The following is a 23,614-nucleotide window of genomic DNA, read 5'->3' on the forward strand; positions in this document are numbered from 1 at the left end:
AACACCTGTAATTTATTTGTCCTATAATTTATTCATTTTTCCAAATCACAGTGTTCTTATATTAACCATCTTCACGTTTCCACTTACAAAAGACTAAATAATTACACCACTTTGGAAGAAATTTCTTTATTTCATAGGGAATTTGGGTGCAGAAGACTGAGTCCATAGATGTCCAATGTCTTATCTGACTTACTTTGAATTTCTTTGGGGGCTTGTTCTGGGTTGTGCATGCTACTAGCTCAAGTCTTGCCATTAAGAGAGAGTCTATATCCTTCTGCAAGATTCTTGAAGGAACTTAGGACTTCAGAAAGCTTACAAATACCTGTTTTGGATCTTTGGTTTATGGGGCAGTGTAACTATGCATGTTTACTTTATCGATTGAGACAGAGCATTTAATGCAAATAAGAACGACAGAGTGGTAGAGAAAACAGCTTGGAGGACATTATTACCTTTCCCAATCCTCATTTCTTGTCATGAATTATTAATCATGAGGTAGCACCTCATCTGATGCTTTGAAAACTCTCCCCCTGGTAAGAACAGGCTAATTGAATTGGAGGAAGTGGAGCAGGAAAAACTAAACGTGGATGTTGATGGTTACACCAAAAGCAATTATCCACCCTTCAGCCTTCTCCACCTGTTGGAAAACCCAAGGCTCACTAATTCTTGTGCCATGAGGGAAGAAATGGAAAAGAAGAGGAAAATGTTAAAGCGATGCATTTCAGTACATCTTTCTTGAGAGTAATTCATTTGACTAAGAGGTGTATGGGGCATCAGAAGGAGTAGGGGTATCGGAAGAGGTCTGACACACCAGAGATAAGAATGCAAACCAATCCAATCCCCATCAGTGCTGCTTGGTAAGGCAACAAAAGCCTTAATCTAGGTAATAACTCTACCCAGCAACTCTCCCATGAGGAGGTTTATTTTGGCAATTTATATATATATATGTAAATATTTGAAATAATTCATATACATAATAAAATATGAAACCATCACTAGAGTGTGATAAAATCATTTTATAAAAATTATATATTTGATATTTTTATCAAAATAAAACTTATAAACCAATAGATATGAGTAGAGAACATAAAATAATACCACATTCATGAGGAATGTAACACTAAGGATTTAGGGGACACATGCCTTAAGTCACATCTATATATGATATAAACAATGAGAAACAACATGAAGTGATATATATTGTAATAAAAATGGTCACTGCAGTGCTCACTTTGCCAGCACATATACTAAAATTGGAATGATACAGAGAAGATTAGCATGGTCCCTGCACAAGGATGACATGCAAATTTGTGAAGCTTTCCATATTTTTAATGGCCACTGTAAATGGTTTTCTCATTTGTCTGTTTTATTAATTTTCACTATTTTCCCTAAAAAAAGCAAAAGTTATTTTGCCATTAAATACACTAACAAACATCTTTCTTTTGAAATTACACTCTCCAAGTCCACATGATCAGTTGTATCAGCAAGTGTCTGATGCTTGCCAACCCGAAGCTCAGACTCTGGCAGACAGAAGTAGCAAAAGGTCTCCTTCTACCATCACACGGCAAGCTGAGGGTCTTGTGGAATGTTTTTCTGAGACTGAGTCCTTTCCTTACCTGTGTCACAAGTCAAGTTACGAGAATTTGAGCTAAATTAAATTGAATATACACAGACACTTAAGAAAAAATAAAGTAGGCCAGACCCTGGCAAAACATCGTACTTCCTGCCTCTTACATTCCTTACCTTCCTAAAGATAGCCACCTTACCCTGGTTGTGGAGTTATATGCATTGAACAGGACTAATCTGTTTGTCTTGGGGTGCAAACTCACAGAGTCTTGAGCTCTATTGCATCTCTGCACTTAGCACAACCTTCCATCCCCAGCTGCTGAATGAACGGTTCAAGAAATGCAGAAATGAAGATGATGGGGGAAAGGCCAACTCAGCCACCTGGCTTTCATCGCGAACTAAACTGAAGGAAACCCAAGACTAGGTGGCAGATATTTCCTCAAAAGTAACCAGAGGGGAATAAGCATTCCTGGGATGAAGATTCTGAAAATCAGATATGTAGGGTTTTGGAGGAACTGAGATCAATGTAGGACTTCTGGAAAAATAGCTGAAGCTAGAGAGCAAAGGCAGAATCTTTGCAGTTATGTTCTGCTATCAGAGTCACAGTACTGTGGGGAAGAAGGAACAAAGGTTGTTTAGTTTGCAGAGAAGTGGATTCCTGAATAAGCGACAATTAAATCTTCTGGAAGGAGACATGGCATACAGGATGATGATTTTAGCCACATAAACAGGAATGGGCGTATACAATGATTTCTATTCAAGCCCCCTGGCTTCCTGGACTAAGCTGATTATTATTAAGCATTTATGTGGCATTTCATATGTACAAGTACTTTACAATCATTTATTATTTATTCCTCACAACGTGAGAAAGCCACAAATCAAGGGCAGGGATAAAGTTAATACAATTTTATTAAACAAGAGGGGTGTGCCTATCAGCAGGCTCAGCTACAGCCAGAGAGTGTGACCTCACAGGAGAGAAACAACGTGACAATTACTTTTTTTTTACCCCTTTGTGTTGCAATTTACACTTTTAATCAGCAGTAAGTCAGGTGACCCTGCACACCTGGGAGAACTCCTGGGAGCTTGGCAACCTGGTGTGCCAACTCAAGGGAGAAGCTGTCATTTCTGTCACCAGTGACTTCCTTCCCCCCTCCCTCTGTCCTTTTCTTCCTCTTGCCTTCTCACATCTGTTTCTGTTTCTTCTGGCCTTCCCCCTTCTACCCTTAATGTAGCCCATGTCTCCTCTTCTTTTGATCTCTTTCTCTCTCAGGCCTGTCTTATTTCTTTCCTGTGTCCCATTTGACTTCACTCTTACTGTCTTGTCCTCCTGCCTTCCTGTTTCTGTCTCTGACTCTCACATAGACAGATAGGCATGCACACAATCACACACACTCAAACACTCATGAGTGCGCACACACACACACACACACACACACACACACACACACACACACACACGGAAAAAAGCAGAATCTAATTGCTAAATTAGGCAGAAGGTCACTTCCTCTGTGAGCAGCCCTCTTCATGGCCTTCTTCTGAGACCTGACACATGGAAAATTCTAACTTGATTTGTACAGGGAGAATAATGCCCGTGTTAATCTAAGCTGTTTGGAAGGTCATTTAAAAACCATTCCAGGTTGTTTTACTCCCACTGCTAGTGTTCTCCAGGCACTTCTCATAAATGCTAATGAATTATTCACCTTGATAGTGTAGACAAACACAGACTGGTGATGTTATTTGGAAATCATTCAAATTGACTAATTAGTTATTTCCTTTAGATTTTATTTAACAAAGAAAAAGGGTCTGAGATATTTGGTGAATCATACATCATTACATTCTTAAAAACGTAATAGTTCATCTTAATTTGTGGAAGGGCTGACCTAATTAAGAAAAAAAGAAAAAGAAAACTCATATAGTTTGCAATGTTTAAAAATTATGTATAAGCTTACTACAATCCCAGCACAATTTCATTAAACAGTGAACAAAATTATCTTAGATGAAGGTTTCACTCCTTAGTTTTGAGGGTTGCATGGGAATCATTGGTTATTAGCAAGGAAATCAGGAACAAATAACAATACCCTGAACCCTCTCCTCCCAAATCTCCTTAATGTATGTATTTGTTCATGACCAGCTACTATATAGTAGTTATACTGTTATGAATGCTGAGTTGAGAATAGAACAGAAAAGACCCTTGCTTCTTAGAAATTCTAGTAGGGATATTTTACATAGAGAAACATAATTGTTAGATTAGATGGGTAGCTAGATAAATGAAAGTTAGATATGTGATATAGGGTGGATAGATGATTGATAGATGGATAGATAGAGATAGATAGATAGATAGATAGATAGATAGATAGATAGATAGATAGATAGATAGATAGATAGATAGATGATAGAGAAATGATATGATAGTTACAAATGACAGGTAGGTAGATATAGTTGAAAATAATAGCTACACAATAACTAGATGCATAGATCCACAGATGATAGGTCAGATAGAGATGATGGAAATAGATAGATGATAGAAGATAAGTAGGAAGGCAGACATAGTAAGACCAATAGATAATAGATAAATAGATAATAGATATAGACAGATATCAATAGATTGTTGATAAAGAAGTGAATTTTTAATGATGATAGATGCTAGGTAGAAAATAAAAAAACTAATTGTGTACATTGGAACATTTGGGGAATAATTTAAAATAGAAAGACAGGAAAACCCTTTAGAGAAGGTGTCAGAGCAGAGAATATCATACTGAAGTGTGAAGTCTCCAATGAGTCAGATAAATGAGATATAAGAGCCTGAAGATGGGAGCAAGCTCACTGAGCTGGAATTCTATGCATACCTTAGTCTTCTGAGTGAACTGGTGGTGGAGGAAAGGACACCATGGCCAGGGACAATGTTATACTTTCTGCCTTTGCTTTGTCAGTCTTTAGGACAAACAACATGAGATTTACATCCTTGTAGCTGAGTTAATTACATTTCTCAGTGACTGATAAGATGAGCATGATTTTGTCAAATTCTGACCAATGTATCTCTTCATGGTACTAGTTTGATTTTTCACTCCAATTCTCTTATTCAGGTCATAAACATGAGTCTCCACAATATTGATGAAGACAAAATTCAGAGACAAAAAAGTCATATTCTTGGCTCTTCAATTCAGTAAACAGCAAAGAATAACTAAGATAAACTATATCGAACATACTCTTTGATTTCCTCCCCTGAGATGGTAATGCAATCTTCTTAGTGTCATAAGTAGATTCTGCATGTACTAAACAAGAAAGGAGCAATGGTTCTTGACATGACTCTTGGTGTCTTTGGTGCTATGGTCACTGGAAGGTTTCTTTTTCTTGGTACCTTAAGAGATGAGAATCTGTCCAGTTCAAATTGGTCCCATATCAGCTTGTTCTGGAACACTGCATGGTTTTTCCTAAGAGATGGAAACAAACACATAAGCACCTCACATAGACCACCAAAGACAAACCAAAGAAACGATCACTATTTATTGGGGTTACTTACTGGCACATAGGTGAGACGTTACTTACAGGAATATGGATGACCCTCAAACAGCTGGATCACTACAAAGTGTGCATCCTTAGAGCTCCTGAACAACATTTTGTCAGCTCAACCTGACAGTCTTCTCTCCCCAGCAACTTTTGACTGTTTTTTAATCTTGGGGAGGAGAGATGAGTTTTGAGAGCTTTCTAAGCCTTGTACAATGTGTTGACTTCATTGGCTTCATGAACTTTCTTCCTTTCTTCATGGAGGAAATGTTCCAATTTGGAAGAAAGCCACATAACATGAGATTACCAGTTGTTCATGTTATTCATGTTAGTTATTTTAGTTAGTTAGTTAGTTAGTTAGTCAGTTAGTTTGTTTTTTTGTCACCTTGACCCAAGTCAAGAGTTATCTTGGAAGAGGAAACCTCAATTGAGAAAATGCTTCCTTCTGACTGGCCTGTAGGCAATTCTATAGAGCATTTTCTTGATTAACCATTGATGTGAGAGGGCCCAGCCCAATGGCAAAATTGTCACTTTCTGAAAAGTGGTCCTGTCCTAGACAAGGAAGCAAGCTGAGCAAGCCAGTAAGCAGCATTCCTCCATGGCCCCTGCTTCAGTTTCTGCCTCCAGGTTCCTAACTTGAGTTCCTGCCCTGAATTTCTTTCATGTTGAGTTTTAGGCTGTTAAGATGAGATAAACCTTCCCTCCTCAAGTAATAAGAGGAATGTCTTATCACAAACTAGGGTATCATCCAACCACCTGAGAATAATGCACCTAGACTTAGCTCAAGAGACATTTTGGAGTCATATGAGAATGAGTCTTGAGAGCAGTGTTGGATAATATATTAAGTCTCTGATTCTAAGAAATATCACAAAATATCAGATATCAAGTCAGTGCTGAAGATCTCCTTTCTCTCTTTTTGACTCCTCTTCCTCTTCCTTAGTTTTCTACTGATTTCTAAGGTTATAATGAAACATTGGGCCCATGATGGAAAAAAAGTGTCTGGGTCAAGTTGTCTTATCTGAGTGTCTAGTTTCCTTAGAGTCACCTTGGCCATGTCTCTCTAGAAATGGATTTTCAGTCTTTCTTTCTTCATGCTCTTAGATTTGGAGATCAAAGGCTCCTCTTTCCTATTGGTTACTGCTTCAGCTACATTCTCACTCAGTTCTCTACATCTGATCACCTGGATAACTGGTTTTTTTTTCATGCTGTATCACACAATTGAACACTGGAATAACCTCTTAAAACCTTACATACTGACAGTCATGTAAGAATTTATGAGAAGTTGAGTCATAGATGAAGTGGAGGAAAGGTGGATAAATCACAATGTGCTATGATCTGCTTATAAAAGAAATATCAGTTTCTTTGTTCTTAAATGCCTTAATTATTAGCAACTCTAGAAAGCATCTCCTGTCCTTTGGGTCTAGTTTCATCCATTGAGCAGGTGAAGACACTCTTCCCTCTGCTTTACACCTTTCCTCAGTCTTTTCTTTTGATTTCATGGGCAGAATTATTTCCTTTCTTCACACCCAATCCAAAAGAGAGTTTCCACATAAGATGCTGATATCAAACCCACCGACACAAGAAAGAAGACCACAACCATGAATTGGGGCCAAATTAAAGCAAGCTCTGTTCCGGTTACACTGGAACTGGCTGGTGGCTACACCATGGTGTCGCAACTGTGCTCTACACTTATTACAAGTTCATGTCCTGTGATGCACGCTAACAGCCATCACAGCTGTGTCAATGGGAGCTACCAAACTTGTGGTTTTTACCTTTTCAAATCCCCTGCTCACTCAGCTTGGGCCTCCAGACTGGTAGTCCCAAGTGTATCCAGGCCAGGTCTATGTAGCACAGCAAAAACTTGAAATTCATAGTTTGTCCTGGCCTCCTTTTCTTGGATGAGAACAGTCTGGCTACAACACCTTTCTTCCCTAAGAGTTTCCTTAACCAAGAGTTTTGCTTTCTTCTTTTTCCTGCATAGTAAGTTTATTAGTGACCATCTCTGATCTCTCTCTCTCTCTCTCTCTCTCTCTCTCTCTCTCTCTCTCTCTCTCTCTCTCTCTCTCTCTCCCTCCCTCCCTCCCTCCCTCCCTCCCATCTGAGAGTCAAAGCCCGTGTGAGTAAAAATGTGTGTGCTCCCACACGTAGAGCCAAAACTGGCGTCTCCTCAGTCGTTTGGTGGAAATCCTGGAAAAAATGTTATTCAACCTAAATAGCCAGAGTTTTAAAATATTGTGGCATTTAATACATTGATAACTTCTGTAATGTGGGAATCTCACAAATAACATGAAGAGGAGACTGGTATCATTTTCTCCCCGCTCTTATCCTACTGCTCCAAAGAGAACTTCTATGTGGTGACCCTGAGGAATTGTTTTACCCATCTTCCTTAAAACCAGTAATGGATTTTTCCTGGAAAATGAAATTGATAGAGTCAAGGTATATTCAAAGTCTGAGAAAGTATGGTTAAGGCTAGTGTGGATCTCTGGATTGGTTTTAAGAATATTGTACTATGATAAAAAATTATGGGGAAAAAGAGCAGATAAATCAAACCCTGAAATTTCATGGAATAATTTGAACTGTGAAATGCCATAGCACTAGCAAGTTCACTGTCTTAATAAGTAAAAAAAAAAAAGATATATACTCTACTCATAGTTGACCTTCTGATTTCTGCTGCATGCAAACTTCCTGATATAAAGTAGAAAGAAGTATATACTGGAGAATCTTTGTCCCTATTTTCAAGACTTGAATCTTCTGATTGTATGTAATTCTCTATGACTATTACTACATATAAGTATAATTAAAATTGAATGAATGTACAGACACTATATATATACATATATATATGTATATATATATATATATATATACTTTGATACAGATGTACACACATATATGCACATACACATATATGCACAGCAGTGTGAGTTTGCAAGCCAGAGCATACACTGACTTCATTCTGTAACACAAGAACATGTATAAAATATAGCTGAAAGACCTTATGCTGCTGAAGCAGAGGAAGGTATTTCACAGAATCCAGAAGAGGAAAATAGAACCTCTGTAGGCCTGCACCTTCCCTCTCATGCCAACCTCTCACAAATGTCAACTATCAAAGCAGAGGAAACTGTACATATCCATACAGAGCAAATAATCTGCAGAAGTTTTATAAATAACTGTATACCACAGTCATCAAAATGTATTTCTACATCTACTTTGAACTCCCATTCACTCTAACAAACTCAGGAAGAGGTATTGGTTACTAAAATGGTCTGACAGAGACACAGACACGGTTATTCGCCTCACCATGTCAGCCATGCTTCAATTTATGGCCTGTGGGCTTCTTGAGGCCAGCATATTGTTGGCCTTTGTGTCTAAGAATATGATACAGTTCCCAGACCAGAGTCATGTGTGACAAAGGCACATGTCTGTCTCACAATGTGTACCATGAACATGAAATGAATGATGCCAGGTTCATCTGTATAGCAAAGAGCAGGAAGCTCTATTTTAGGGGTTCTGATAATGTGCTATTTCTCCTCTTGAAATTCAGTTTGATAACTGTTGCATTATCAAATTAAATATAATGTTCTTCATTTATTCGATAAATTAAAATTGTTTTTTTCATAGTGCTTAAAATTGTAGGTGCTTCATTGACATAAGTAAGATGTTTGAAAGATTAGGATCTTAGACCTGTCAAATAATTAATATTAAAATCATTGAAAATTTTTTATTATTTTAATATGTTTCAAATTAGAAATTAAAGAGAAAACGTGGATATGAAGAAGTAATGAGATTAAAACAATCTTGTAATCAAAATTGCAGCTTCTTTATTCTGCCATCTATATTAAGTAATGGAGAAAATGTGAAGATAATTATAAGAACAAGAGGTTTAATAGATTCTAAAATCACAGGGTTGAAAATTGCCTCCCAAGATCCCCCCTTGTGAGCAGTTTGAATGAAACATGGCTCAGATTTGCTTGTGAATAATGAAGATACAAAACAACCAGGTTCCTGGCTAGTTGGAAGAAGAGTCTGGGCAGCTCTTTGGTTATGGATACCAGCAGATAACCATTGTTAATGTGCTTTGAAAATCCTCACTGCATTCATTTAATATTTTTGTAATAGCATGATAGTATTTGACGACAGAGCAACCCAACCACGTGTCAGGTAAAGCAGGGCTGTTAGTTGTTGCTTATGGAAACTGTTCTGTGGTGTGTTGTTATACATGCTAGAAGCTTCCATTTGGTGAGTGAGAATGTGTTTTACAGACTACAGCATATCAGGTGGCTCTCGCTTCACTCTGTGTTTAGACACGAAACAGACAAGTACTTCTTGAACATCTTTGACGTGTTTACGAGGAGTTTCTGAAATTTCAGCAAGGGAAGGGGTGGGTCATCTGTGCTTCTTCTACTGCTTTTTCTGGTCCTACATGATGGAAAGGAAGAAAGAAATCCATACATTTCGAAAGACTACAGGAATATTTGACCCTGTTTTCTACAAACGTGAAAGCAGAGTTATCCTAAGAGCTGACCCAGTAGGATGTGTGGTTGCAATGCAGAAGCGAGAGAAGCTGTGAGGAACACCTGACACGAGAATCAGATGCAGACAATCTCTGGAGAAGGTTTAAACTCGGGCTTGATCAGTTCAGAAGGGCAGCTCATAGTCGGGTTCTGCATACGCCATTAAGAATGGAATAGATATATAAAGTAATTGAGATTTACTGAGAAAGATAAACTTATTTATGTGTATTTCAGTCTCCAGAGTAAATCTTTCCTTAAATTTATATACTTAAGTAAGTGCTTATCATTTAAGTTATTTAGACATTTGAGTTATGATTTTTATTAAAAATAATAATTCATGCTAATTTTTATATCATCCATAATGTGTCTCTGTGCATGCGTGTGGGTCAATGCACATGGACTTGCACACACCATACACACAAAAGAACTTTGATGTTTTGGGGCCATGGTAAGTACTGTTACTAGCGTGAACACTCAAGTAATGATACTATATATTAAGAGACTATTTCACCAGTGTTAGAAGGGAGAAATGAATCTGGCAGGCAGCAAAGCTGGAAAGGTAGAGCGAGGTACAAGCCCTTCCACATCAGACATGAAGTTATGGGATTTGGAGTTTGCCCTGCTGGGTTTCAGTCTTGCTTTGGTCCAGTTTTCCTCACTATGCCCCCATTCCTCCCTTTTGGGATGGTAATGTCTATTCTGTGCCATTGAATTTTGTAAGTCTGTATGTAAATTGCTTTTGATTTTTTCAACAGTTATGATTAGGAGATTGACTAAGTCTCAGAAAAGATATAAAAAGGCACTGAGACACTAAAAGACTATGGGGACTTTTGAAATTGGACTAAATGTGTTTTGCATAATGCTATGATCATAAGCCTATGGGAGCTGGGGAGTAGAATGTAGTGGCTCCCATAGGGCCATAGGTTTGAATACTTGGTCTCTGTTTAATAGTTGTTTGGAAGGGTAGAAGGTAGGGCTTTGTTGGAGAATGCATGTCCCTGGGGCCAGGCATTGAAATTTGAAAAGACTTGTGCTATTTTGAGTCAAGATGTGACCTCTTAGTTCATAATGTCATGCCTTTGCTTTGCCTCATGGAATCTAGCCCATTGAAACCATAAGCTCGGTTAAATTCAGCGTATTTTCTCCAGTTTGGGCAAAGCATTAGTTCTTGTCTACTAATAAAAAATAAGCTTTCAGAGGACAGGAAGCACACACACTTTCAGTCACCTTTATATGTGTCCATGAAAGGTGGTAAGGGACTGACATGCAAGCCAATGACTGAATTAAATCAACACAATAGCTGAATGTACATGATGGGGAGGACAGAGAATGCAAATGATAATTTGCTTAATTTTTCTATTATCTCACAAAATAGAGCTGGAGTCACTTTATAAACTGCAGAGCAATTTAAATGTCATTATTGCTCTTTTAGTGAAAATAATGGAAGTAAGTATCTACTATATGCCACTCATTAGTCTCCAAATAAGGGATATGATGATGATGAATGAGTTACACCACATGTAACTGAAATCACTACATGGGATTTCACCCTAGAGACTGCCCACAAATATGACCAATTATGCTGTAAAGCCTTGTGAAGCTATTGCTAATATCTTGATTTTTGACATACCACTCAGAAGTTATTGGCACAGCCATAGCAATGACCAGGACTATATGCCAGCGCTTAGGTTGAGCTTACTCTGTGACAGGTACTCCAGTGAAAGTTTAACATGCATTAACTCAATCTACTTTCTGTCTAATTATAAAAGTAATAACTGTCCATTGTAGAAAACTTAAAATTATAAGACAACCTCTGATTGTTAATGACCTCCATTTTCATACACATAGAATTATTTTGTTATGTGAGAGTGGAATTAACTTCTAAAGCTATCACTCTCAGAGGTCTCTTTTTAGTAGGATGCACAACGTAGTCACATATTGTGTTAGCTGCTTGTTGCAATAAAAGACCCGCCAACAGCAGTTCAGAAAAGAAGGGCTGATTTGAGCTCACAGTTCAAGGGTACAGACCACTATGGAAGGGAAACCATGGTGTTAGGAGCTTGAGGCAGTTGATGAGATGGCATCCACAGTCAGGAAACTAAGTGGCGAATGCTAGTACTCCACTGTTCTCCTTTCTCTTGTGCCCAGGATTTCAGCTCATTGGATGATGTCCCTTCTCAACTCAATTAACTTAATCTAGAAAAACCTTTCTGAAGACTATTCAAAGTCTAACCTAATCTAGATGAACCCTCACAGGCATGCCCAGATGTTTGGTTCCTAGCTGATTCTAAATCTTTTTGTGTTCATAATTAATACCATACATATGGTTTGTGATGTGTGTTTTTGCTCTCGAGTTTTCCACATTATGTGAATTCTGTTTTTTTCTGTCTACCTTGATGTTTTCTTTCTTTGTCTCTCTGGATTAGATACATTTTTTGTAAGCTTCTCTTTTTATTTTGAAGTAATTTCATTTTAATTCTGCCATTAATTGCTTTTCAGTTTAGGTATATATAATTAATCTATACTTATTCAATTAACAATAATTAACACAAAGGGACAATGTTCATTCTCCTTGATGCTTAGAAGAGTACATCAGGATTGGCCAATGACAACCCATATTTTAATCTTTGTTAATTAACTATGTCTATAATTTCAACATGTTATTCTCTTTTTACTCAATGAACATTTCCATGGTTATTTTTTGAGGTTACCATTGAAACTCATAGCTGCTACTACAAAATTAATTCTCACCTTGATCTGTAAGCATATTTTATTACTTAATATCAGTATATTAACAATAGTACAGAAACATAGGTATCTACTGAATGCCCTTATATCCCAAACATAGTGCTACATACACATTATTATTAAAATCATTATATATTTCCATCGCTATTTTTCATAGAAGAAGACCTGAAATTCAAATAGAATTGGTAATTTACTCAGGTGAGTAAATTAAACTAGTTAAGTGCTCAAGCTGAAATCTGAACTCAGCCAGCTCGTTCAGTTCAAGAAAGCCCGAACTCTTAAATCAGACTCTAACATCATATAAATGTTTTAATTATCTATCTGTTTTAACAACACATTTCATTTTTTACACATAGTTATGAAATACGTAAGATAAATCCCTGTCCTCATTATCCAAACTAGGATGTTGATGGAAGTCAAAGAAATCAGGATGCTCAAGTGTAATAAATATTATGATCAGAGGATTGTAAAGTGCTATGTGGTGTCTAACCTGCTCCTACTTGGGACACCAAGGCAGACTTTGCAGAGAGATTAAGTGCTTGGTAAATATCTCAAAGGTGAGGGTATTGATAGCTGGGAAGTGGAAAGAGATGAACGCAACCAGAGATATAGACTGTTTGTGATTTTGATAATAAAAATAAAAACTAACGTTTGATGTAAAAGGTAGGGTGAGAGATGAGAATGACTATACAATCAGGGGATAGTTAATACTTAGATCTGACCTATAGTCTTATGTCTAATGATGAATTTAGTTATATAAATTTATAGAGGTGCTATGGTTTATATTTTTATATTTGTCCATCAGTTTTTTTTTTTTTTTTTTTTTTTGGTTTTTCGAGACAGGGTTTCTCTGTGTAGCTTTGCGCCTTTCCTGGAGCTCACTTGGTAGCCCAGGCTGGCCTCGAACTCACAGAGATCCGCCTGCCTCCGCCTCCCGAGTGCTGGGATTAAAGGCGTGCGCCACCAACGCCCGGCTTTGTCCATCAGTTTTAATACATGATGTTTAGAGCAGGCACATTGGACTCTAGAAATCTGCTGTTATGCTTTTGTAAAATTTATAAGGAAAACTTAACTTCCCAAATTATTCACTATGTTGAAAAGGCAATTTCAAGATGGCAGCTCTGAATCATATTTGTTGAACAACTTGAAAAGTGAGAAGCTTGTTGGAGTTTGAATGCCCATCAAGTTATGAGAATGTTCCTATTAGTTTTTGAGGGATAGTCTCTGAAAAAGTCATTGGAATAAAAATGTACATTTTATGATGAGATAGAAACCATACAACTAGAACAAAAAACATTTATTAACCAAAAATAATGGTTGAGTCCAATTTACATGGCTACTAAAATATTATTCTGGTTTTCATTAAGCTGAAAAGTGAAATGGATATCTTCTAAAGAGGTAAATGGAGTTGAGCCCAGTTACATTGGTTTAAAAGAAGCACAAATCTCTTTTTTTCATTTTCTACCATTGAAATTGGAGAACTGAATCTAAAAATCTATGATATTAAACCCTCTAGTTAAGAGTATTTGTACCACATATATTACATAGGAGAAAAATGATCAATATAGTCCAAATAGAACTTGAGGTGTGTAAACATTATATAAATACAGTGATTTAACAAGGGTAGAAATGGCAGATCCTAACAGTTTTGGAGATTCAAATGTAGTAAAGGTAATGGGTAGAGTGCCATCTCTCACTTTCAGATATAAAAATATAATTTAGCTTTTAACCAAGTTTATAGATACAAGCCATGAAAGCTTTACCAGAGAAGTGATGTAAACAGTAAAGAATTGTATATCATATCATAATGAAAACCATAGGCTTGCTTGTATTATATCTATATTATCCCATACCAAAACCCAAACCCAAAGCCCCCTCATTTTTCAGGAAACAATGAGAGAATTCTTGCTCAGAGGATGGGAATAAAAGTGCACAATTACATTCATATCTAAAGGAGTTTAAGAACGAGGGAATTGGATGAAATTTTTTTTTCAGAGAGATAGATAGCATAAGGACTTATGGAAGATTTACAACTTTTTTTCTTAGAATATTAATACGTGCCCTTGGGGAGGGGTGCTTTAAATAAAATAAAATTTGTTTTACTGAGGGTGCACCAGGCACACGAAAGTCACTAAATCAAAAGTGGGGAGGTGATTAAGATCAGAGGTTCTGGGTTTAAGCACCTTGGGTCCCGGTGCTGCCATTTGCCAGTGAGCACTTTACCTTCCCATTTCAGTTTTCTCACATGCTGAGACAGAAGTGAAATAAGTGGATGGTTTGGATGGTTGCCAATCTGGGAACCGGTGTGTATGTACAGATGTTGTTTCGATGGCTCCTGTAGATGCTACCAGAAAAGGTCTGACAAGAAAGGCACCAAAATGCCTATGTAATAACACTGATGGCGTTTATATTAAGGGAAGATCTAATCATCTCTTCCCTTAAAGTGGTCACCTAGTATTATTCTTTAGTTAGAAGTAATTATGAACTAGAAGTTGTCAGCCTGGAAGAACAGTAAAGGAGCTACATGGAGACCAACCTGGAGCCCTGGGAAGAACTGACCCATGGGCTGCTGTAAGGTAGACATCACCTCAAGGAACTAGGTCTTAGGATGTCAAATCTGGGACGTGTCCTTCTTCCTTCCTGCTCTCTGGAGGACACTGGCTGTTTAGCTGAATCTCAGTCCTCCTTCCTCCAGACCAGTTTCTCTGAACAACCTCCTGGCACTCTTCTCTCAGTTTTCCTCCAACCATGCTGTCTGCTGGTTTCTAGTCATAGGGACGTTTCCAACCACCCAGTGGAGGAAACACCTTAATGTTCCCTTCCAAGAACCTCCCTTTCTTCATTCTTCACTCCCTCCCTCATAAACTAATCTAGCCATGTGTTCTTAATGAGTGCTAGACCTGACAGCTTCCATACTTACAAATTAGCCTTGACTTGTCCCTAAACTCCAGATCTCTATATCCAAGGATTCATTTCCCAACTGTGTGGGTACATCCCAGGACGCTCATTTCCCAATGGTGTAATTAACATCTCACTCTCATACAGGAAGCTTAGTTCCACCTTAAACACATCCCCTCCCCACCTTCTTTTCCTGGATTTCCAAATTCCTGAATTCCGAATTCCAAATCCATTCCTCACTCACTCAGGTCCCCAATCCAAGATTCATCCTTGATTTGAATTTCATTTTCTCATGATGTACAACATTCTCATGATGTACAACAGTTCTATCAACTCTATGTCCAAATAGAACCACAACTGCTTTCATCAGTTCTACTTCACCTCCTACCCCACTGGAGGGGCTCACGCCACCACCTCCTCAATTTTTGATTATTACCATAGTACTTGAGTGGTTTCCTGTCTGTAATGTTTCCCATTACCATCTACTCCAAAGCAGCAATTTGCAATTGTGTAGCTCAGGCTGGCCTTCAACTCAATATTCTCCATGACCTCTCCACCTTCTGAATGCTGAGGTTACATGAGTGTACCAACACACCTGGGTCTGAGTGTCTTTTAAAAGACAAGTTGTAGTTTCGGGGATTGGAAGGGTACCTGAAGATATAGCTTGGAGGTTAAGAGTGAGCACTTAATGAACTTGAGTTTAGGTCTGAGCAGTCACATAAAAGACCACACTTTGTCGCTTCACCTGTAACCCTGGTGCTGTGAGGGTTGGAGACTGGAGGATCGCTGAGGTTGGCTGGCTAGCAGCCTAACTATAGTTTAGTGAGGGAACTTATCTCAAGACAATGAGATGGAGAGTGATAGAGTGGGACATCCAACATCTTGCTCTGACCTCTGAGTGAACATAGTACGCACTCCTACACAGATATGCACCCCTTACATATATATACATACACCATATACTTATGTACCACTCACAGATGTACATACATGTGAGTAAATAAACATTAATACATAAAACTTTTAAAAATAAGCTAAGGGGTGGAGAGATGACTCATTCTGTAAAATGGTTAGCACACAATCATGAGGGCACAAGTTTGATCTCCAGCATCCATGTAAAAAGCTAGGTAGAGCAGTGCATACCTGTGGTGTCAGTGCTGAGGACACACACAAAAGGGTCACTTTTCAGGCCAGCTAGTCTAGTCAAATCAGCAAGCTCTAGTTTTAGTGAGAGACCCTGTCTCAAAAAACAAGGGGGTGAGAGACTGAGAAAGATGTTAATGTCAACCTCTGACCTCTACAAACACATTTACATACATGCTCACAAATAAATAAGTCAGATGATTCTACTCCTCTGTTCAAAACTCTGTAAGATTAGCATTGTTATTCAAGATCAAATTGACCCATATTTTCCTGGCTTCCCACCTCTTCTGCTTCTGTTTTAGTTACTTTCTTTTAGTTACTGTTTGCTAGACACATGGACCTTCTTTGTTTTTCACTCGAGGTCTGCTTAGACTCTCTCTCTGAATTTATTCTTAGGTCAGCCTGATCTGACATTGTCCTGATATTAACCAGGCATGCTTGCTCACTTCATTCTAGTGAACACTACTCAAATTTTACATTGTCGTCCAGAATTATGCTGACCAATTCACTCAAATGCATCCTCTTCATCTCTTTACCCCATTATCTTGAGGTGGTTCTGCCTCAGAAAACTGTAGGTCGCTTATTATTTGTCTCATTAGGCTCACTGCTCCGCTCTTCACACCAAAGTGGGCTTCATTCACAGTTCAGAACAGTAAATATGTATTTTGTGATAAACGTCTGCAAGACAGAAGAATGGTACAAAAAGATAGTTGTCATCCAGGCTTTGGTTTTAATTGCTGGAGCCAAAGCTGAGTTGAACAGCAAGAACTATGCTTCAAAAGGACCCAATACACACCTGACCGAACTATAGTGCCCTGTGATTTACACATGTTTGTAGTGGGTAGTCGTTCGAGCTTTGACCTGGAAATACCACCTCCTTTGAGGCTTCAGTAACCGTCAGGCCTACAAGGTGGAGCTGAGAGAAGATCAGGATGGGAGAGCTCTCATGGTTCCTGGACCCTGGATGCTGGAGGTAGACCGAGCAGAGTTCTCCAGGGAACACTGCCGGGCTGAGCTACACCTTTCCCAGACCCTGTAACCTATCCCTTCACTTGTAATTTACTCCACAAAATAAACCTCCCTTTTAACTACATGGAGTTGCCTTAATATTTTAATCAATGTATGTCCCTTCCCCTTGACACATTTCCCCCCTGAAGCCATATTCTTCATAGTAAAAGAGAGTTTTTAGGGTCATTTTTAGGATAGAAATTATTCCTAAGAGGCTGGTATAGTTTTCTTCAAAATATATTCATATTATTTAGAAGATAGAAGGCAATTTGTCATTTCATTAAAAGAAGACATTTGTCTAGCTGGTCCTGGTGGTGCTGGCCTGTAACTCCAGCTCCTTAACAGGGAAGAGGAAAAATTACTCAATCCTTGCTCATGCTCCAGAGTGAGGTAAAGGCCAGCCTTGACAACTTGGTCAAGCTAGTGAAACCCTGAACCAAAGTTAAAGCAGAAGGTCCAGAATGTAGCACTATGATGGACTCTTTCCTAATATGGGTGAAGCCCTAGGTCCAGTCCACAGTAGGACAACAGCAACCGTAATAACGATAATAGTGGGAAGAGTTTTAGAGTCCAGGGACTCTCTTCCATGCTCCCTGTGGTGTCTTATGCTTTCCAGGAAGTGTCTTGGTTTAAGTCTTGCTAAAGAAAGTTAGCTGCAAATACACTCACCGGAAAAGAGCTGTGACAGGAACAATATTGGCAGCTACTAGTCACCCAATGTGTACAGTCCCTAGAGACAAAGAGCTCCTCAGTTCATCTGTGCATTGTAACATTTACACATTCATAAAGTGGGCAGCTGAAGGTATATCAGAGTTCCTCTGTGCATTGTATCATTTACACATTCATAAAGTGGGCAATTGAAGGTATATCAGATCAAGAATTAAAACACTGGAGAAGAAATCCAATTCAAAGCATGCACACAACAAGGAAAGTAACACAACCAAGACCTCAAGAACTCCAGTTCCCGAAGCATTTCTGCTCGTCTCATTCTTTATTCTAACCAGTATTATAGGCCAGCTCATCTGTGTGGAATCAACTCTAACTGTTACCAGATTGCCTGGCTGCAATCTTCTCCCACTTTGGGCGATCTCTGTTTTGTTTCCTTTTTCTCTGTATTTGATGTGTCTCTCAATCCTTTTGTTTCAAACATGCCTGATTATATTCCCAAGGTGTATCATTATGGCCTTTATGGTATCCATGCCATTGACACCCTTGCCATCACATTCTGCTTACACACTCGTGTGTGTGTGTGTGTGTGTGTGTGTGTGTGTGTGTGTATGTGTGTGTGTGTGTGTGTGTTGTATCTGTGTGCATGTATATTGTGTGGTGTGGTGTATGTGTGATGAGTATGGTGTATGTGTGTCTCTGTATGTGTGTGTTGTGAGGTGTGGTGTGTGTATGATGTGTGTGTGTGCAAGTGTGCATGTGCGTGTGTGTGTGTGTGTGTGTGTGTGTGTGGTGTACTTATGTAGATTGGGTTGACTGTTTTGCTTCCCTCAATTAATTTGTACCTTGAAAACAAAGGCAGAGTGTCTTTATTGTGTCCTCTTTTTAAAATTTTCGTACATGATCAGTCTCCACCAAAGCCCCCTGGGGAATCAGGTGCCTATGAGAGTGGACTCTGTGGCATTGATGGGAGGGATGCTCTGGACTTCCCAATCAGGAACTGCTACCTGCCTGCTGATGTGATTTTTTTCCAAATTGTACACCATGGAAAGTAGGTACGTCTTCCCTGGGAGTGATTGCAGGGATTGAAAGAAGTAAGGCTCCCAAGAGTAAGCTCTCACTAACGGTGGATGGAAAGCGAGTGACTGAGAGCAAAGTTAGTGATTAGCTTAGAGGTGGTTTTCATAACACGACATAGGGCCCATTCTACCCTCTGTCCTGTAGACTGGAGAATTAGATTGGCTATGAAATAAGACAGATCTGAATTTAGCTTCTCCATTTACTAGTAGTCTGATGTAAAGACATTTAAAAATACCCTTCCAGTTTTATTGAACAATAACACCCATCAGGGAGATGTTATGAGGGTTTGGGGGAGCCTATGGCAAAGCTCCTTTAAGAGTTGACAAATAGAATTAGTGAATGTACTTCTGGGGCTGATCAGTCCTTAAACCACAGAGAAGGGATCCCATGGTTTCTCAGGATCTTGTCAGTGCTTGTCATGGAGAATGCTAGCTAAGTATACAATTCTTTTCTCCCCTCTTTTGAGCACACAGTTAGACAATATTTCCCAGACTACCTTGCATTCAGTATGATCAAATGATTATTATCTCTTTAATGATGCCTGATGTGAAGGATGATCAGACTAAAGCTGCCTCACCAACTGGACATCTAAAGGACTAATTTTTTTTCAATGTCCACTGAAGGACTGGGTCTGTGCTGATGTAAAATAGTCTATTCCATTTTAATGTATTCACCTTGCCCGGGTTTTCAAATCCTTGGCCTAAAGCCATAACACAGTCTACTACTTTAGATAGTGTTCGGGAAGACAGTTCAATAACAGAGTTAAAACAATCCTCATTATCTGATTATCCTGTCTTCACATCCCAACCAGACACCTCCCCATATTATATTCATCCCATGTTTGTCTAAAAGTTACACACCAAGCAGTAGGGAGGGTTAACTTGTAGTTCTGATTCTATCATGAGCAAATGAAAGGAAGTGTTAGGAGAACTACTGATTCTCAAGGTCATGGGCAGTATTAGATTATGCATGCATTTTCCATCTTTACAAAATGGTGTGACTGAACATGCGCCATTCTACTGCTACTTACTTTCTGGGCTGTCATATCTCCTTGCCTTCCAGTGTAATTAACGCGGGCCTTAGCATCCTTTTAAGATCTGACAACTTTATCTTACTTACTCACTTTCCTTTTCTTTCTAATTAAGCATTTGGGATCTAAGTGATCTGAGGAATATTTTTCTCTCTAATATCCTAACTTTTATTTTGTCAGCATATCTCTCATATCTCTTGAAGTTCTTTGTTTAATTTATTAATGTTCTTACCAATGCTTTGAAGATTTCCTTAACACGCTGTTTACCCCTTTAGATACTATTAGCGAAGACAGTTCAATAACAGTTAAACTGATCCTCCATTATCTGATTATCCAGTCTTCACATCCCAAACAGACACCTCCCCATATCATATTCATTCCATGTTTTCTGTATTCAAATATTTAAGATCTACATATTCAGCCAATTTAAATTAATTTAGCTATCAAGATTTCACAAGTTGCTGCACCCAGCGCTTTACTATGTGCACTATCGAGACTCAAGATCAAATAGTCATGGAACAATCTAGCCTTTGGCTAATACCATCTTTGTGATTTCAGCCAAAAGTTTCCAGTTTGTCTAATCTGTTTTATTTTTGTGAATCTAGGCTGTTTTCTCAAAGTTGGATCCTCTCCTAGGAAAAGTCTGGATAAATTTTCTTCAATATAAGGCTAAGAATGTAATATTGAGATGGCCAGGAATATATCAGGAACAACCTGAGCCAAGCAGTAGTGTAAGTCCAATAATATCAATCAATCAATCAGTTATTGAATCAGCTCTGTTCTCTGCCGTCTTTAGTATGAGGAGAGGTACAGACATTTGAAGTAGACTTCTATGGTGAGATTCTTTGGGTTATAAGGCACAGAAGCACAACTCAAGCTAGTTAAAGCACCAGAAGAGAGTTTATTGGAAGAGTCTGGATTAGCTCACAGAATGGAAGGAAATAATACAGACATCAAGAATGGGATAGCATCTTAAGACACAATCCATGTAAGTTACATTTCTCCTCTGTGCCTCTTTAGCTGTCAGTTTTATTCATTCTCTAGCCATCTATTTGGAAAAGGGTCACATGATGGTGGAAGCATGGGGGCTTGCAAGTCCTATGATCTCCCAAGACAGTCAGAATGCTGAGACCAGGGGGAGAGAATGGCTTTGTCTCATTCTAAGGCTAAAGCCCAGCAGGGCTGATGGCGCTCCAGTAGGAAGGCTGATAGAATCAGGACCAAGGAGGAGCTGGAATCTTAGTCTCACTAAGGGCAGGAAACAGAGCCAACAGTTGAGCCCAAGGATAATCAGGCAGAAGAATCACTCAAGGGAGAATCAGTCATTCTGTTTTCATGTTTTACTCTTTATTCGGCAAATACTCAAATTGTGGAGGCAAAACTGTTTCACTCAACCTACCTACTAAAATGATAATATAACAAAAAAGAATTTCACAGAAACATGCACTAAAAATATTTGACTGGAGTGTTGGGAAAATGGCTCAGTTCCACCCTCAGAATCCACGTTTCAAAAGCTGAGTATAATGATGCTTGCTTGCCATTCCAGCACTGGGGAATAAAGGCCAGACAGACTCCAGGACTCACAGGTTAGCTGGCCTAGGCTCTTTAGTATGTTCCAGCCCCCAAAGTCTGCAAGCTATTTAGCACAGAAGACCCTGTCTCAAGAAAAAAAAATCAAGGTAAATTATTTCTGCAGAATGACAGAAGTTGTCTCCTGGTTTTCACATGCATGTGCTCATACACACACGAGCTCGCACATGCACACACAGAACACACACAATGTTTGATTAAATATCTGTGTGCTCTGTGGCCCACTCATTGATACACAGAGTTTATCACCATAGCATATACCCATTATCAACTGAGAAGTTCCATCCGAATGACAGGAACCAAACAAACAGGAAGTCTTCCCTTCCTTCCCATCTTCCATTTGGCTAATTCTAGATATGGACACTTGTTAATCATCCTGTGGACAAACCACCATGATAGCCAGGCATTGGTAATGAATGTAGTAATTGAAATCTGGCTACCCGGTTATTTCTTTGTGAGAAGGGATGGAGTAAATATTTTAACTAGCAACCTCAATTTCCAACAGAAACATATAGCTACAGTTGGCAAGAGGCCCTTCCTTCAAAGCAAGAGGATGAGGCAGTAAATTGAAGCCAACATAATAGCCACCACACAGATCAGGCTTTCAAAGGGTTTGCAAGCTATTTAGAGGCGCAAAGTCAACACAGTGATTCATGCACAGCTTATAATGATGCACCCCACATTGATACATTCCAAAAGTGCACAGTGGTGCACTGAATAGAATAGTCCAGAAAGCTGGTTATAATCAGGGAGCGTTTCATAACAGAACTATGACTCAAACTGGGCCTTGAAAGATTTAGACAAAGGTAGAAACATTTGCTGAGGCTTTAGAGATGAGAGCAATGAGGTCAGAATGAGCACGCCACAAGATTGAGGGGAGTTTCTAGAGCAAACAGAACGGACCTAGTAATCATGCAGTCGCCATGGAGTCACTTGAGGAATCACATGCACAAACATCTTCCCAGAACATCTCCGGGACAAATAGCTCCCTACTTGTGCTTTGATAAGACTTACTTATTCTATTACTTTATTTTGTGTGTATTTGTGAGTGCCTACATGTATGTACCATAAGCAAGCCCAGTGGCCATGGAGACCAGAAGAGGGTTTCAGATCTCCTGGCTCTGGAGATACAGGCAGTTTTATGTCACCATGTGGGTTCTGGGAACCAAATACAGATCCTCTTCAAGAGCAGCAAGTGCTCTTAACCTCTGAGTCATCTCTCTAGTCCTACTCTGTCTTGAATCTATGCACAAAATACATCCTCTACCTCTTTTGTTAGCTGAAACTGAAGTGAGTCTTAAAAATTCACTTTCTATTTCACTGGGATAACTTTCTATTTTATTTATTTTTCAGACTTGGGATACTTCTGACTTAAACTGGGAATGGGCTCTGTATTCTCAATTTCTGAGTGCCTTGTCAATCAATATTCCTTTATTCTACTAAACCCCCCTAGTCCTCAGAGGTCACGAGTATTACTGTCTTTTACAGTGTACTTCTCCTTGGTTCATGGTCACTAGAGACATTGAAACAGTCCTTCTAGTCTTTCCATTTTCCCTCCGAATTCAGAACTATTATGAGTTTATGTGTAGCACTCATGAAAATATTCAGAACTCATTACTTATTCCTGTGACAACTTCCTCTTTTTCTAATCATGGGAAGCCATTTTCAGGGTTCTTGTTCTTTAAATTCTGAGAAACCTCAGTCTTTGGAATCTTTATTTATTCATCTGCCAGCTCCTTTCTTATACAGTCTAGGACCACCTGTCTAAGATGTTTCTGGCCACAGTTGGCAGGGCCCTCCTGCATCAATTAATAATCAACAACACCCTCAGACATGCCCACAAGCCAATCTGCTCTAGACAATTTCTCAG

General features: G+C 38.8%; 1 non-coding gene across 1 annotated transcript; it reads left to right on the top strand.

The window, feature by feature from the left end:
• Nucleotides 1-1,220: 1,220 nt before the first annotated feature.
• Nucleotides 1,221-1,327, top strand: LOC121830582 (U6 spliceosomal RNA). Its single transcript, XR_006073799.2, has one exon. It is a non-coding gene; the product is annotated as a U6 spliceosomal RNA (small nuclear RNA).
• Nucleotides 1,328-23,614: the final 22,287 nt, after the last annotated feature.

This window comes from Peromyscus maniculatus, chromosome 6 (genome assembly GCF_049852395.1).
Source record: "Peromyscus maniculatus bairdii isolate BWxNUB_F1_BW_parent chromosome 6, HU_Pman_BW_mat_3.1, whole genome shotgun sequence".
In the NCBI taxonomy this organism is placed as follows: Eukaryota; Metazoa; Chordata; class Mammalia; order Rodentia; family Cricetidae; genus Peromyscus; species Peromyscus maniculatus.